This window comes from Zonotrichia albicollis, chromosome 4 (assembly GCF_047830755.1).
Source record: "Zonotrichia albicollis isolate bZonAlb1 chromosome 4, bZonAlb1.hap1, whole genome shotgun sequence".
Taxonomy (NCBI): Eukaryota; Metazoa; Chordata; class Aves; order Passeriformes; family Passerellidae; genus Zonotrichia; species Zonotrichia albicollis.
This window is the reverse complement of record NC_133822.1, coordinates 56,618,124-56,633,244: the sequence shown is the minus strand read 5'-3', so window position 1 is coordinate 56,633,244 and position 15,121 is coordinate 56,618,124.

Here is a 15,121-nt window from a genome sequence, read left to right as displayed (position 1 = left end):
TGCTGAAATACCCTTCAGCAGCAGTGTTTCCACTGATAGTGTCATTTCCTTGTGATAGGCAAAAAACAACCTTGTGAAAGATGCAAGGAGGCATGGGGTAAAGATTGCAAAGTTAATATGTTTTAGCAGATAAATATAAATGAAGAAGCTAAAATTTATTAAATTTTATTTCTTTGATGGTGATCTTGCTGAGCACAGAATACTTAATTCTGAAAATATGATGATGGAATATGATATGTAATACACAAGAGACCAATTTGGCCTTTAGAGGAATGATTTAAACTAAGTGCATTGAGCTCAGGAGAGCACAGAGGAATCAGTCTATGCTACTCCTGAAAGCATGTACAAACAGAAGAGGGTGGAGGAAGCCAGGAAATACTGCTGGGAGCACTGCTTCAATCTTAGATAAGTTCCCTTGCTGAAGAAGAACAGCAGTTTGGTAAATTCCAAATTTGAAAGGCGTACATTTTTCAGTCAGGTTTCTCTTGAGGAAAGCTTCAGTGTTGAATGGCATTACTGGTTGCAGGAAGTTTCTAGGCTTATTTTCAATACTAATGGGGTTTTGTATGGTAGTGGGCTGACCTTGGCTGGATTCCAAGTACTCATCAAAGCCTCTCTATCACTCCCCTCTACAGCTGGACAGGGGACGGAAAATATAACAAAGGGTCCATGATTTGAGATAAGGACTGGGAGAGATTGCTCACCAAATACTGATATAGGCAAAACATGCTAGAATTAGAGATATTACTTGAATTTGCTACCAGTGGAATCAGAGCAGGATAATGAGAAATAAAATAAGACTCTAAATACACATTCCCCCCATTCCTCCCTCCTTTCCAGCTCTACCTCCTCCCCACCCCCAGTAGTGCAGGGATACAGGGAATGGGGGCTGTGCTCAGATCATCATCCATTGTTCCTGCCTCTGCTTAGGGAGAGGAGTCCTTTCCCTGCTCCAATATGGGATCCTTTCCACAGGAGACAGTTCTCCATGAATCCAACATCCAACAATCCATGAGTCCATCCCACGGGCAACAGCTCTCCACAAACTGCTCCACTGTAGGTCACTTTTCCAGAGGGTGCAATCCTTCAGGCACAGCCTGCTCCAATGTGGATCCCCCACTGGGTCACAAGTCCTACAAGGAACCTCCTCCAGTATGGACTCCTCTGTCCATGGGTCTGCAGGTCACTGCCAGGAGCCTGTTCCAGCACAGGCCTCCCACAGATTCACAGCCTCCTTTCCTGCATCCACCTGTTTTGCTCTGGGTCCACCACAGTCTGCAGGTCGATCTCTGCATTCCTGTGGACCACCCTGGCCTGCAGGAAACAGCTGCTTCACCATACAGGAAACAGCTCCAGCACCTCCTCCTCCTTCTCGACTGACCTTAGTGACTGCAGAATTTTTCCTCTCACATATTCTCACCCTCTCTTTTTCTTCTTCTTAAATATGTTATCACAGAGGCATTACCATAATTTCTAATTGGCCCAGCCTTGGTCAGTGTCAGGGGTGTCTTGGAGTCTTGGAGTCACCTGGCTTTGGCTTTGCTGGACACGGGAGAAGCTTGTGGCAGCTTCTCACAGAAGACATCCTTGTAGCTCTCCCTGCTACCATGCAACACTAACACAAGGATAACAATGATACAGTAAATACATTTACAGTCAGACCCCATTTCCCAGCTTGCATTCCAAATAGTGAAATTTGGAATCACATGCAAGTTTAAGATCTGTTTGAGGGCCTGAAAGCTGGGCAGAAAGCTGCGGGACCTGGCGGCAGCCTGTCTGTATGCAGTACATGCACATTGCAGGTGCATATTCAAAGGTTAGGACTTGTCTTTTCCTGTTTACACACAGCTTTTCGTACTCTCAGATTCTGAGTCAGACATTTCCTTTCCTTACAAATGTCTGGGGATGCTAATTTGTTTCAGAGACAACATGACAAGACAGAACTGATGTGTTGGAAAGACAGCATGAAGCACAGACAGGTGCAGCAATTCTAATTACTACTTCTGGCCATGATCTGTAGTTATCACTAAGAAAGTCAATGCCTTTTAAGTCTCAAGTGATAGACAAATATATAATCATCATTTGTATGCAGCCATACCTCCAAAATGGTCCTCAGCCTAGTGATCCATGACTGTCATTCCAGTGAGTCACAGTTGATTTATTAGGATTCTGTCAAGTCAATTCAAAAAGATTCAATTCAGGGATAATACTGCTACCTGCTCTTTAGTGGGTTATTTCAGTGGTACCCCACAGTTTCTACTGCTCCTGCAATTACTGAAAACATCCAAAATGCATTAAATTTAGAAGAGGAACCAAGAATAAATTGTCAATGACTACTAAGTCAGTGACTCAGGCTAGGATTTACAATTCTTCCACACAAAACTAATGATAACTAGGGCATGTTGGGGTCTATTTGTATTTTAAGTCTAACAATTTCCAAATGATCATATATACTTTTTCTTCTTAACCAAGATAATAATGCCTTTTCAGATACAGTTAAATAGCTTCACCCTACTGTTACTTGGAAGCCCACACAAGCATGTCTCTCTGTGCCCTGGTGAGTTTCCTAGATGTGTAGCACTGCCCTTCAGACGGCACTTATGATCACGTACCTGATACTGAACTGTAGAAATGCTCTGTTTGCAACAACTGTCTGGATCTCTCACTTTGGCCTTCTTATTGTTCAGGGGAGCAGAGCCCATGTGGATATTGGATAGTCTGACAAGTTTAAATAATCAGTTAATCAAAGTTTCTGTTTGACTCTTCTTTGCTACCTTCAGTAATGAAATAGCAGGTGACAGTCAAGAGGGAAATAACATATTCAGAGTGTGATCATGTCACAGTAAACACTACCTGTGATTGAGCACTCAAGTAATTGCAGTGTGTAGCACAATTTGTACTGGCAATCCAATGGCCTGATTATCTCAGCACAGTCCTGGTGATGTGCTTGTTACTTAAATTATTTCAGAAGTAACATAAAATGATGTTTATTTATAAAAAAATCATAGAGGGATGAAAGAGACAAATACACTATATTGGAACAGAAGTGAAAACAGATAAAATGAAAATAAAACAAACCTCTATCACTCCTTAATTTGGACACAGAGTCAAAGCAGAAGTACAAAATATAAAGAACTTTATTAAAAAATTATAGAAAAAGAAAGCTTGCCATCTAGCATTAACAAAACTGCTTCTGTTAATAAATTTGGTCCCAAAGACACCATGTTCTTTTGGAGAACCTGGGCCTTTTTTTAGCTTCTTCTAGACCTAAATGAGTCTCTTTCTTAGCACGTGTTTTTGGAAAGTTAAACTTGAATCATTCAAACCCAGATCATAAAAAATAAAATATATGACAAGATCTTCCATTCAAACACCTTTATGCTGCCATGTAACCTATAAGTTCTTATAGCACAATAGAGGGACAACAGAATAGTTTGCATTGGAGGCGGTTCTTCTGAAACAGAATTCCCAATCTAATTCCACAGAAGGAAGATGGTGCTCTAATGGATCAGCATGGGTACTTCATTCATCATATGCACATGGAACATGGTGGCAAGTTTTTGTCTTTAGATGGACACATGAACAGTAGAGAGAAATGTAAGGAAAAAAACCAAAAACAAACAACTAAGCAAGATATTTGGGTAGTGAAGATTTTCTTTTCAGACTTTCAGGAGAACTGAATGATTGACCTGGAAAACTGTCACAAATGCAACTTCAAACTACAGTTTGCAGGGTCAAAATGACAGTCTCTCCATTCTTACTTAGTTAAAGATACTTGATACCAAAACTCTTAATGTGTGGCTAGTCATTTTCTCAAATAAATGAATTCCCACTGTCTTTTTCTGAGCTATATTTGCTTCTCAATAGAATCAGATTTTTAACTGTTTAATCATGTATATTATCAATTTATGAAGTTTCATGCTTTTCCTTTTACACTGGGGAATGTTACTTTTCTATCAAAGATGGGCATACCAGTTGTTTCCACCCTGCAGAAGTATGATCGTTCTGCTTTTGGGAAGAAATGTCTGAAAACATAAGAATCATTCTCCAAAATAGGAACACGTCCATCAGCAGCCCTGGAAAGGTAAAATTGTTTAGATAGCACCCTTTTGTTGAAGTTCTATGTGTTTGAGGAGATGGATAGAAATACTACAGAAAAATTTTGATCACAGTTTTTAAACATGGGGAAATTTTAGGCTGACTGATAACAGCTAAAATAGTATCAAACATTTTTTATGTCTACAAGTGAGATTTCATAGTTTTGATTTCATAGTTTTGAGTTTCATAGTATAAAGCAATACTCAGATTTAAATTCTGTTTCTCTCAAAGGGAAAGAACTTCCAGTAAAAAAAAAAAGAGGAAAAAGTGACCAAATTGTTTTAGTGGCTATTGGGTGGAATTCAAAGAAGGCTCTAAAATGACATAATAATAAAATGAACAAGATCCTTATAGTAATTACTTATTTTCAATTTAAAGTCAAAAGTCAAAGGCATTTTGGCAGTAGTATTTTAGCCTCATATAAATCACAAGGAAATTATGAATGTGAACACATGTCCAGTAGCGCTCACATTCTTGCAGGTTTGTAATTTATCACTTCAGATATCAGAAACTGAATAGAATATTTTGCACTCACAGGTTTACAACTGTGACCTGATCAACAATTCTGTAGTGTTCAACCTAATATAAAAGTTCCAGTTTAGCACAGATTTTATCTTAAATTTTTTAATCATCTTTTCCACAAAGCTCCTGCCGAAAGTATACAGACCTTCATCATCAGGCAGGAGAACTGACTGTGCTCTCAACCTTTGCTTCAAGTTACATATCCACTACAGCGACTGTGCATATGTGATAGCTGAAGTTTTTTCATTGTAGACTCACACATTATTCATGTTAATTGGAAATTAAGAAGTGTTCTAATACCATAAGTGTAAAGGCTTTATAATTCAACTATATTTCTTCCCCTGCCTTTGTTTCCATTAACAGTTCATTCCCTTCCACAAAGAGAAAGGCACAATTTGAAAAGGGTGGAATTACAATAGGGTTTAAATCACTAGTTTGATTACAATACCTTTATAACAGAAGTGAGCTTTAAACAGCCCATCTTCCCCATGGATCACATCCATATAATGCTGGTATTCTAATTCCCAATGTTGATAACATTCATTAGTTGAAAGAAGTTATTTCCAGGAATGAATCTCTTTGTTGTTTTTTAGCCTTTTGCTTAGTTAAATGCTTGATAATACTTTTTAAAATTGATCCTTTAGGATTGCTTTGGATCACAAAAAGAACATTAGTTCATTTTTATCTCTTCTTGGTTATGTAGGGCAATTAGCACAAAGTCTTGGCAGACAGTTCTTCCGTTCAGAGTGATTGTTAAAAAGGTATCATGGGAATACAACCAAGCTTTTACAATACACATATGATGCAAAAAGGCAATTCACCACACACAGCAGCAAAAAAGCATTTATCACCAAAGCTGTCTGGAATATGTTCAGCAGCCATCTGCCAATTAAAGAATAATCTACTGCTCATCTGCAGCAGACAACACCTATTTAGCTGGCAAGCAGGCCTAGAGCAGAGGCAGCTGAAAGGTACTTTGGTGGTTAGGAGGGCAGTTAGCTCAGCTGGGAACGTGAAAGAGACTCAGAGACTCTGTCCTTTATAGCATGGGACTGTATGACTGTGGTGGTGACAAGCTACAGGGCTCTGTCCACATGACTGGCTGGAAGAACCTTGCCCAGCAAATTGGAGCCTTTGGCTCCAAAGGAGGGAGGCAGCTGTGCACAGCTGGGACCTGGTGCTGCTCCCTGGGGATGGAGGTGCTGATGGCCACACCTGCAGGAGCTGTGCTGGGGCTGAGGCACTAAGGGACCAGGTACTGGAGCCATGGAACAGGAAAGCTTTGGGAAGGAGGGTTCTTCTCTGCCCTCAGATGTGAATTTACATAGTCAGTAATAGCCAAGGAAGGGGAACTATTTCCCTGGGGACAATTCAAAGTCATCAAAGTCATCTGAGCCTGGAACACCCATTAACACCTAGGACAAATGATGGAGGCTCCCATCTGCAGGGCAGGAAGGTGTTGATCAGGGCTGCTGTCATGGGATCCTTATCACTTGCTGTCAGGCACTGCAGGGAGGCTCCTAATGCCTATACCCCAAATAGCTGCCTCTCACTGTTCATGAGTGTGAACACAAATGACCACAAACACAGACATGGAACAGTCAACAGGGGGACTGCAGATTTCTGTGGCCAAAGGTGGAAGACATGAGAGCCCAAGCGCTGCTCTCAATTGTTCAGGTGTCTGAGAAGAATTTGGGTAGGAGCTGCAAATTAACAGCTGGCTGCACAACTGTTGCTGTAGTTGATGCTTTGGCTTTTATAACTATGGTCACGTCTATGGGAGGTGTAAGCAAAGATGGGATTCCAAGAATGGAAGCACAGAGATTTTTCTGGACAAATTTCTGATCAAATTACAGCTCAAAACTCCAGACCCTAGAAGAGTTTGGCCCTTACAGTACTTATCATCATGCCCTGTGATACATAGAATGCCTGGTTTCAAATCACTCCTGCATCATCTCACATATCTACATTCTCTAAAAGTGTCTCTGGATGCAGAGTTAGTATCTGGTCATGCAGTATAATTTGCTATTTATACAAAAAAGAACAATTTAAGCTGGAGAAATCAAGAAAGCAACAAATACTGAAAATAATCTTGTGGTTACTTTCCACACCCAGGACAACAGGGAACAATTCTCAGGACAACAATTATTTAAATGAAATGGAGCAGCTCAAACAGGACTATTTAAAAAATACTGGATATTTTGTATTCCCACCCTTTCTCGCTCTGAATATTATAATATCATTCCCCCCTTATGCCTAGTCCATTTTTTTTTTCCTCCAAAATTATATAGCTGTCCCACAAGTTTCAGATCTTGCAAATGTAGCTCAGGGGAATTTTGGGCATTTAAAACAATTCCCCTCTCAGAAGTTCCTTGCAGCATTCGTTATATAGCCTGATATAACTAAAAAACTACATGCAGAACTCTCTCTTATATTGTAAAATATGGAAATATGAGTGATGAGGTTAACTTTGAAAACATAGAATGTCTTAGAAAATGACAAATGCTGATCTAGGTAATTGGATGCAAACACTAAAATGCCTTCTGCAAAGCACAGGTGAAAACAAGCGTAGGTAATTATTATATTTTGATTCCCATCCCTGTAGCTATAAAATACATGCCATCAGGATCATGAAATTGGAAAACAAACTTATGTTCTAAATCAAAGAAACAGGCCTTAGTCTGAACTCCACAATTTAGAAGACATGGTATCACAAACAACGTTTATGTTCTTTGACAATGTTCACAAGCATTAGAAAATTGAAGTCATAATGAAACTGCAGCTCACTCACAATCTCTGGCCCTAGGATGTGCATTGTTGATGTGTGTGTTTTGGAAGCCCCATCTGTTACGAGCTAGGCTTTATATACTGAATAATTGCTAAATTCCAAGGAGACCAGGTGGCAAGGCAAATTAATTTGGAAAGAAATAGAAAAGTCAGGGGGGAAGGGAGCCGAAAAATTGTAGGAGAAAGTTAATTCAGCATTTTCTGAATGTACTTAATGAGGACAAGTATAAAGAGAGAAAGAAAATATACAACAAAACATAGAAAGGAAGGGGAAAGGCAAGAAGAGACATTTTGGCATCAAGACATGCCTATAGACATATTTCTTGGACCCCAAGAAATGAGAATGTAAAGGCACGAAAAGCACTGAGGATTTTGCCATGAAAGTTTCTCTTCAAGAATATTCATGCTCTCAATAATTATTCATATATTTGAAACATCAATCCACAATGCCATGTGTAAACCAAAACAAGTTTAGTCTTCCTTTTTGTGAATGGTTGAAAACAGCTCTAATGTAGAAAGAAGAGAGGAGGGTAAAGGAAGAAAGATCTATTTTAGGTTCCCAGTCTGAGTGGCACATTTCCAATTTTTCATGTGAGAAGCACTCACAAAAAACTAACCAGATAGATACAAACACCCAAATTGCTACTATAAACACAGGGAGCCCTCTGTGCAAGAAATCTCTGGCAAGAACACAGGGAACCATAAAGCTGTATTAGGTTTCTCTAAAGAGCAGCTGGTGTCAAGTACAGTTCTGTTGTCCTAGCCCTCATTTGCTCCTATTACCAGCAGTTGATGAGACAGCGGAGTTAGGTTAAAGTGATTTATTAAATTTTGATTATTGTACTAGTATTTTGGATCTATATAAAATCTAAATCTAAAAGTAGATTGCCTAAGTACAGAAGTAAATCTGTAACCTGGCAGTAAATCCAGTGCAGAAGCCTATGACACCTGTAAATTACACATACACTACTCAGATTAAGATGGTTTTATCTTGCTTTGAATCCAAACATAGTCGTTTAAAAATTATGAAATCAGTCACAGCACAAAAGAATTTATTAGCACTTTGACAGCATAGCAAAATGCAATATATACTTAGGTCATATTATTTTACAGAGGTATGTGCTCAATGTGACCCCCAAAAGGGCAAGGTGGTACGAGGCAAAATTTAAGAAAAAGTTACCAAGCCAGAAAAAAGATAATCACACAAGTAAAACTGGCTCCAGGTATGGAAGACATGCTGCTGAATGCACATGGATTATTGACAAGATCCAAAAAAACCCAGAAATTTTTCAAAAAATCCCCAAATATCAAATAGAGCAGGAATACATGTGCACTGTTTTGACTAAAGGTTCAGTTTCTCTTCAGGTGTGAAGTGCTGTGTTCTCATATTCAGACCTGCCCAAAATAAAGATATCAAACAGCAGATAAATATCTGATTTTTAAGGTGTAACTGGGAGTAGATAAAAATACATGAAAGACCACACTAATTCAAATCAAGGGCCTATCTAGCTCATTATTCCATCTCCAACAGTGGCTGCAAGTGGACCCTAGGGAAGAAGAACACCAGAGAAAGCCTAAACACATAAGTATAATTTTCCTAGGTTTTTACTATTTTCAGCTTATATTTCCTGAGTGTCTTCTTGTCCATTTACTAGCTTCCTAAAGATGCCTTTTCCAAGTGCTTGTCAGATATGCCCTTGAACACAAATATACTCGAAGTATAGGCAACATCCTTTAAAAAGCAGTTTCACAGAATTTGTGCTAATGTTATGAAAAATTGCCTAATTTGTTTAGGAGGATCCAAAGGCCCTGCTTTCTACTTTAGAAAGGACAGTGAATAATTACACCTCCTTAAGTCTTATGTTTTCATGCACAGGAGTCCCAGTCTGCTTGGTTGCTCTGCTATTTCTCATCAGCCATGTTGTCCACCCTGAACTGTTTTCAGTTCTCTTGAATCTCCTTTGAGACTGAGGATCCAGAACTAAATACTGTACTCAGGGGGAGGGGAAACCATGGATTTTATATGACAGCACATGTACCTTCTGTGTGTTGTCTTCAGTTTTCCCACTAAGCCTCAAAAATAAATTCTTCACAGGTGCCATATTTAAGGAGGGAAATAATACAAAGAGAGAAGAAAGGATTGTAGTAGAATAGCCAAGTCATGCTACACTGTGGATAAATCAAGTACACTCCCTGTACTTCAGGTATTTTTTAAATGTCAACAGTTCATAGTTAACCACTGATATTTATGTATTTCTCCAGTGACCAAACTATCCCATCCAGTTTTTTGGGCTCATTTTGCATCTTTGGCAAATGTCTCTGGAATATCTAACTTGATATAAGATATTAGAATAGATGGACAGCAAGTCAATTAAGATGTGATATCTCAGAAATGGATATGCAAGTGCAGCAGGATGGTACGTTTACTTATGCCTTCAGCATCTTCAGTTAATTAAAAGGACTTTAAAAAAATCTGTACTAACCAAACTTTGCATTCCTTCACCTCAAAGTTAATTTCCATCTGCAAAGTATTTTATATCGCTTTTATTCAAAGTTGATGGAATATGTAAAAAATATCTTAGAAAATATGGAAAATAACCTACTGCTGAAGGTTAATTTATGTCACAGTTCTGGGTAGCTTTCCTATCACTGCCTGAAGACTAGTCAAATTAAATTTTTAAGGACAGAATAAGAATGATTTTATGGGGCAGAATTTGAAGCACATTTTATCTTCCAGGAAAAAATAAAAAGCTGGTGACCAAAGAAACAACCAATGGAGAAGTATACAAAGGTAATTGTTTCAACTTATGCTTTCAGCAAAACTTCTGAAAACAGTTATGACTGTTATTACTGACCAGATAGTCCACCTGTGACACCAAGAATTTCAGCAATATTGGGGCTACTTAAAATTCCCTACTTTGTTAGCTAACATTAGTATTGTGTTGCAAGGCTTGCAAGGGTCTTTCAGGGGTGAAGAGATAGACGAGAATCTTGACTCCATGATCAGAAGGCTGGATTTATTAATTTATGAAATATAATACATTATGACTATACTAACAGGAAGAGAGAGAAAATTTCAGAAGCTGCTAAGCTAAGAATAAAAAAGGAATTGAATAAACAAGAGACCTCTCTGTGAATCTGTCCCAGAGAGCTTGGTCCCTGATTGGCCCTTAATTGTACACATCCAACATGGGCCAATCACAGGTGCACCTGTTGCATTCCACAGCAGCAGATAACCATTGTTCACATTCTTTCTCTGGGGCCTCAGCTTCCCAGAAGAGGGAAAATCCTAAAGAAATGATTTTTCACAAAAGATGTCTGTGACAGTATTGCCACCCTTAGATGTTGGAGTTAATGTTAAGAACTGCAGTGCTTCAAACTTCCATACTTATCTGAACTCTGCTTGCCTTCTTGAGGCAAGACCAGACTTGCAATTGAAGTTCAGGATATATTTTTCATACTTTTACAGGGAGACTTACTCATAGGCAGCAATAAAAAAAAAAAGATAGGGCTTCTAAAGTGATATAAATGCTAACGGAACATGTAGTGAAGCAGAGTGTTTATAAATTTTCTGATGTAGGTTCACTTGACTTGTGCCTATTCTTGTATCACAGTCTGTATTCAACTCAAGGATTCTGCAAAGGGCGTAACTCAGCTTTTACTTTAAAAATCTAAAAATATTTTTTTTCATAAATGTCGAAACTATGTTACACACAGAACAAAAATTTCTGAGATGAGAAATATACACTGAAAAAAACAAATAATATGGTATATTAATTTAAGAATTTTCCTTACCAAGATAAGAATTTTAAAGGAATAAAAAATCTCAGACAAAACTGAAGCAAGTAAGTACCTTTTCAAAATTAAGAAATAAAAAATATTTCCTCTGAGTTTCAAGTAATTCCAGTTTTAGAAAGCAATCCACATTTTTATATAGCCATACATTATGTGTGTGTATACAGGTAGTTAGGCATGTATATGGCACACACAGACACATATTTCAAAAACAGATCGAACACCAATTCAGGCTCTTGCTGACAAATGACTGCTATATCAATTTTTGCTATACATCACATTCCCTTTGGCCATGAGTACCAAATATCTTTTCATTGAAGGAGGTGACTATCTGTTAAAGCATTTTCTGTAGCAGTATTCCTGAAACCATACTGTGTTTTCATGTTTTGTCATAGGAAAATTTTTCCATAATATTTGCAATGTTTCAATTGACACATTAATTCAGTGAAAAAAACCCCAAAATAATTAATTAATATGAACCTGTCTACAAGGTCCTTTCTGGTGCAGGACCAAAGCATTCAGAACAGGCATTCTTATCCTTTTGACATAAAGAAGCATGAAGGTGCTGAGAAACTTAAGAAGGTATTTCTCATAACAATGGTAGTAAAATTATAAGAAAGGAATCATAAATAGGAGATTGTATTTGTATTTGAGACAAAATCAATGCCTCTCATTCCCACTATTATGTCACATATTCAAAAGCACCAAGAATTCAGACACAAAAATGTGTATACCAAGGTATATTCCAGGTTTTAGGGTGCCTATTTGTTTTGGGTGCCCTGAGAAGCACTGAGCAGATTTGTTGTGATCTTCACAACCTGTTAATCTGGATGCCAACACCACCTGCCATTCTTACAGCCCTTCTGGCATTCATTCTGCTATTCTGACAGAATGACAGATTGTTCAGTGTGTCATTCAGTATCCTGACATTCATACCACTCTGAACATTTCACTGGGTATTATCTGTGACAAAAGCATCTACAATGGCTATCCAGGAAATCTAGCCCACAGCTCTAGAATGGCAGCTCCCTGTTTGCCCAGGTATTAGAGCATGGATGCATAAAAGCTAACAGAAAACCATGCATTAGTTTCATACTGACACTGCCTAACTACCTAAGTGGATTATGGATTATACACTGAAGCAAGATCCCTGGTGGCCAGAGTTTTGAAATCTATGTGCCTAGACTTTTGTCTTCTAAGAAACATTCCAAAAGGTCAGGAGGATTTAAAAGTCAACAGAGCAAAGTTGTATTATAATAGAAACAGGCATATTTAGTATTTCAAATATAAAAATCCCAAAGCAATTTGGTAAAAAGGAGTGACACCAACAACATGAATACTTCTCCTTCAGCATCCTCCCTCCTCGCAGGAAGATGCTTGATAATACTCCAGTGGCTCTCTGAGTCACCACTAACAATGCACACTCTGTTCAGCTCCTGCAAAGGTTTCTTCTGCCTAATACAGCCATGTTCTCTATTCTCTACACAGTCTCACAGGGTAAGCCTGATCTGCAGGATCTCATGTCATTACTCTTGCTCTCACTTCCTTCCTGCCTTTTCTAAACCATATGCCTGGAACCTTTCCCTTAGGCTGTGTCCATTTCACAAGCAAAGGAGGCATCCACATGATTCAGTTGATCCAGGGAGGAGATGTTCTAACTAAAAAAAACCAGATAAAACAGATACGCTCTGTCACAAAATCCAATTTCAGCTGTGCTACTTACCTAAAGAAATGCATGGCTCCAAAGGACTGACATTAAGTGCAACCTCTACTTTGTAAGTCACAGCTGGCTGCAGATGAAGGCTGAGTTGGGTAATCAGATCTGAGACTACACAAACACGGTAAAGAGCAGCAAGACCATATCTCCCCCCATCTCCATGGCTGGGCAGCTCAGAGAGGAGCTTAATTACAGAGACAAGCAAAGACGCACACATCTTTTATCCTTCCTTTGATTTTACCTACTGTGCAGTTTTCTCCCACTATGCCTGGATCCAAGGAACCTTACTTTAAAATATTTGCTTGAAAACAGTAACCTCCAGGAGCAGCAGAGAGAGGGAAGGCAAGAGCAGAAGAGGAGAGATGACCAGAAAGAAAAAAGATCAGTTTGGCAATTTAAGTGCCAGTATTTTTCATATGAATTAAGTATGAAAAGCTTATTATGAAATGGAATTATTTCTGTATAAGGAATAAGGGGACACATTCATTGGTAATAATGAGAAAATTCAGACCATCACATGGAATACTTATAAACATTTGTGCAGAAATCTTTTATGACTGACTGTAGCGCTGGTGAAAAAAATGAGCAGTTTTCATGGTCTTAACCTATCAGGGGAAAAAAAAAGGTATATATTCACAGATCTCTCTTTGTCACAATATTACTTGTTTTCAAGCATTCCTGGCAAATATTTCACACTTATGATTTCAGTCCTGTATCTACCACCACAATCAACTATTTTAAATCTTCCTCATGGCTGGAACAACTTCAGAATGATTTTTTCCTCCACCTGGTAGATGAGAGCTGCTATTACAGTGTAAGGTGAGAATTACAAAAGCACAGTATCTTGTCACCAGGGTTTGTAATCCCTTTGCAAGACCCAGTACAGGAAAGAGGTCAGAGCAGAGCTGAAAATGAAAGAGGGACATTGTACTGCATAGGCTTCTAGAGAAGCCCCAAATTCAAAAGCAGAAAGGCAGTAAAGATTCTTTTATTTTTTCCCCCTCCCAACCAGAATGAGCTTCCTACATCATACCTACAAGTTCAATGAAGAAATGGGATCAGGGATTTCTTTTCACATCTCAGCTTCCTGTGTGTAGCTGCAATGAACAAAGCTAAGAAATGCTGAAAACCTACTCAGTCTATAGTCAGCTTATTTCAGAAGGCCAAGAAATAGGACTGACTAGAAATTTAGCTTCTAAAAAGTCCACAAAATTCTTCATTTTAAGACTCCACATATGAATCATCTTGGTGCAACAAGAACAGCAAAAAAACGAACAATAATTCAACAGTCATAAGATTAATACTTCATGTGTTTTGACCTGAACAATTCTCATTAATGGATCTACTTTTATTGCTCTGTTAACATCACACCTTACTGGGTTCTTAACATTATTTTGTAAGTTTGCATATTTGCAGTTTGTGATAAGATAATGATCCTCTAACAGTGGTTTGAGAAAATTTGGCTCATATATCGCTACACATTGCCAATCAAGTCAAAAGCTCTTGTTCTCTACAACTCATAAATATAGATGGCACTCCAGGATATAATAGAAAATGTGCTCTCCACACTGTCATTGGATTAGTTCAACTTCACATTTTTATGTTTTTGCAAAGTAGAAATATTAACCTGAACACACAAATTAGTACTCAAAGTAATATTTAGCAACCTGTTTAACTTAGAGGGAATTTATAATACATCAATGTGTATCCTAATTATTCAAAATAGTCTAAGACAAAGAATGAAATTAAGTACAAATATAAAGTTCATAATGTTGAAAAAGATGCTGACATTATCAGATAACACAAGAGAAGTAAAAAACCAAGATCGATAAATGGGAGCTTAAATGTGCAGTGATTCAGTTTTTCTTAATGCAAGAGTGTATTAAGCTTCTGAAGTACTTTAGCAATCCAAAATAGCAAGACAAATACTGTGAGCAAAATCAGAATATTTTTAACAATATGAAAAAAAGTTCACTTGTTTTCCTTGTGAATTGTAGGGTTTTTATTTAGTAAGGAACTCGAACAACTTAAAATTTATCTTATATTCCTCTATTGTGTTCCAGAAACACTGGTTAGAAAATTGTTGGTAAAAAATTTACTGTTATCATAATTTGCTATGACACAAATCTTTGGTCATTCCAAAATGTTAGGATGTGCTGGAAAACATGGAGAAGAAATTATGGAAAGCCATACTTCCTCTCC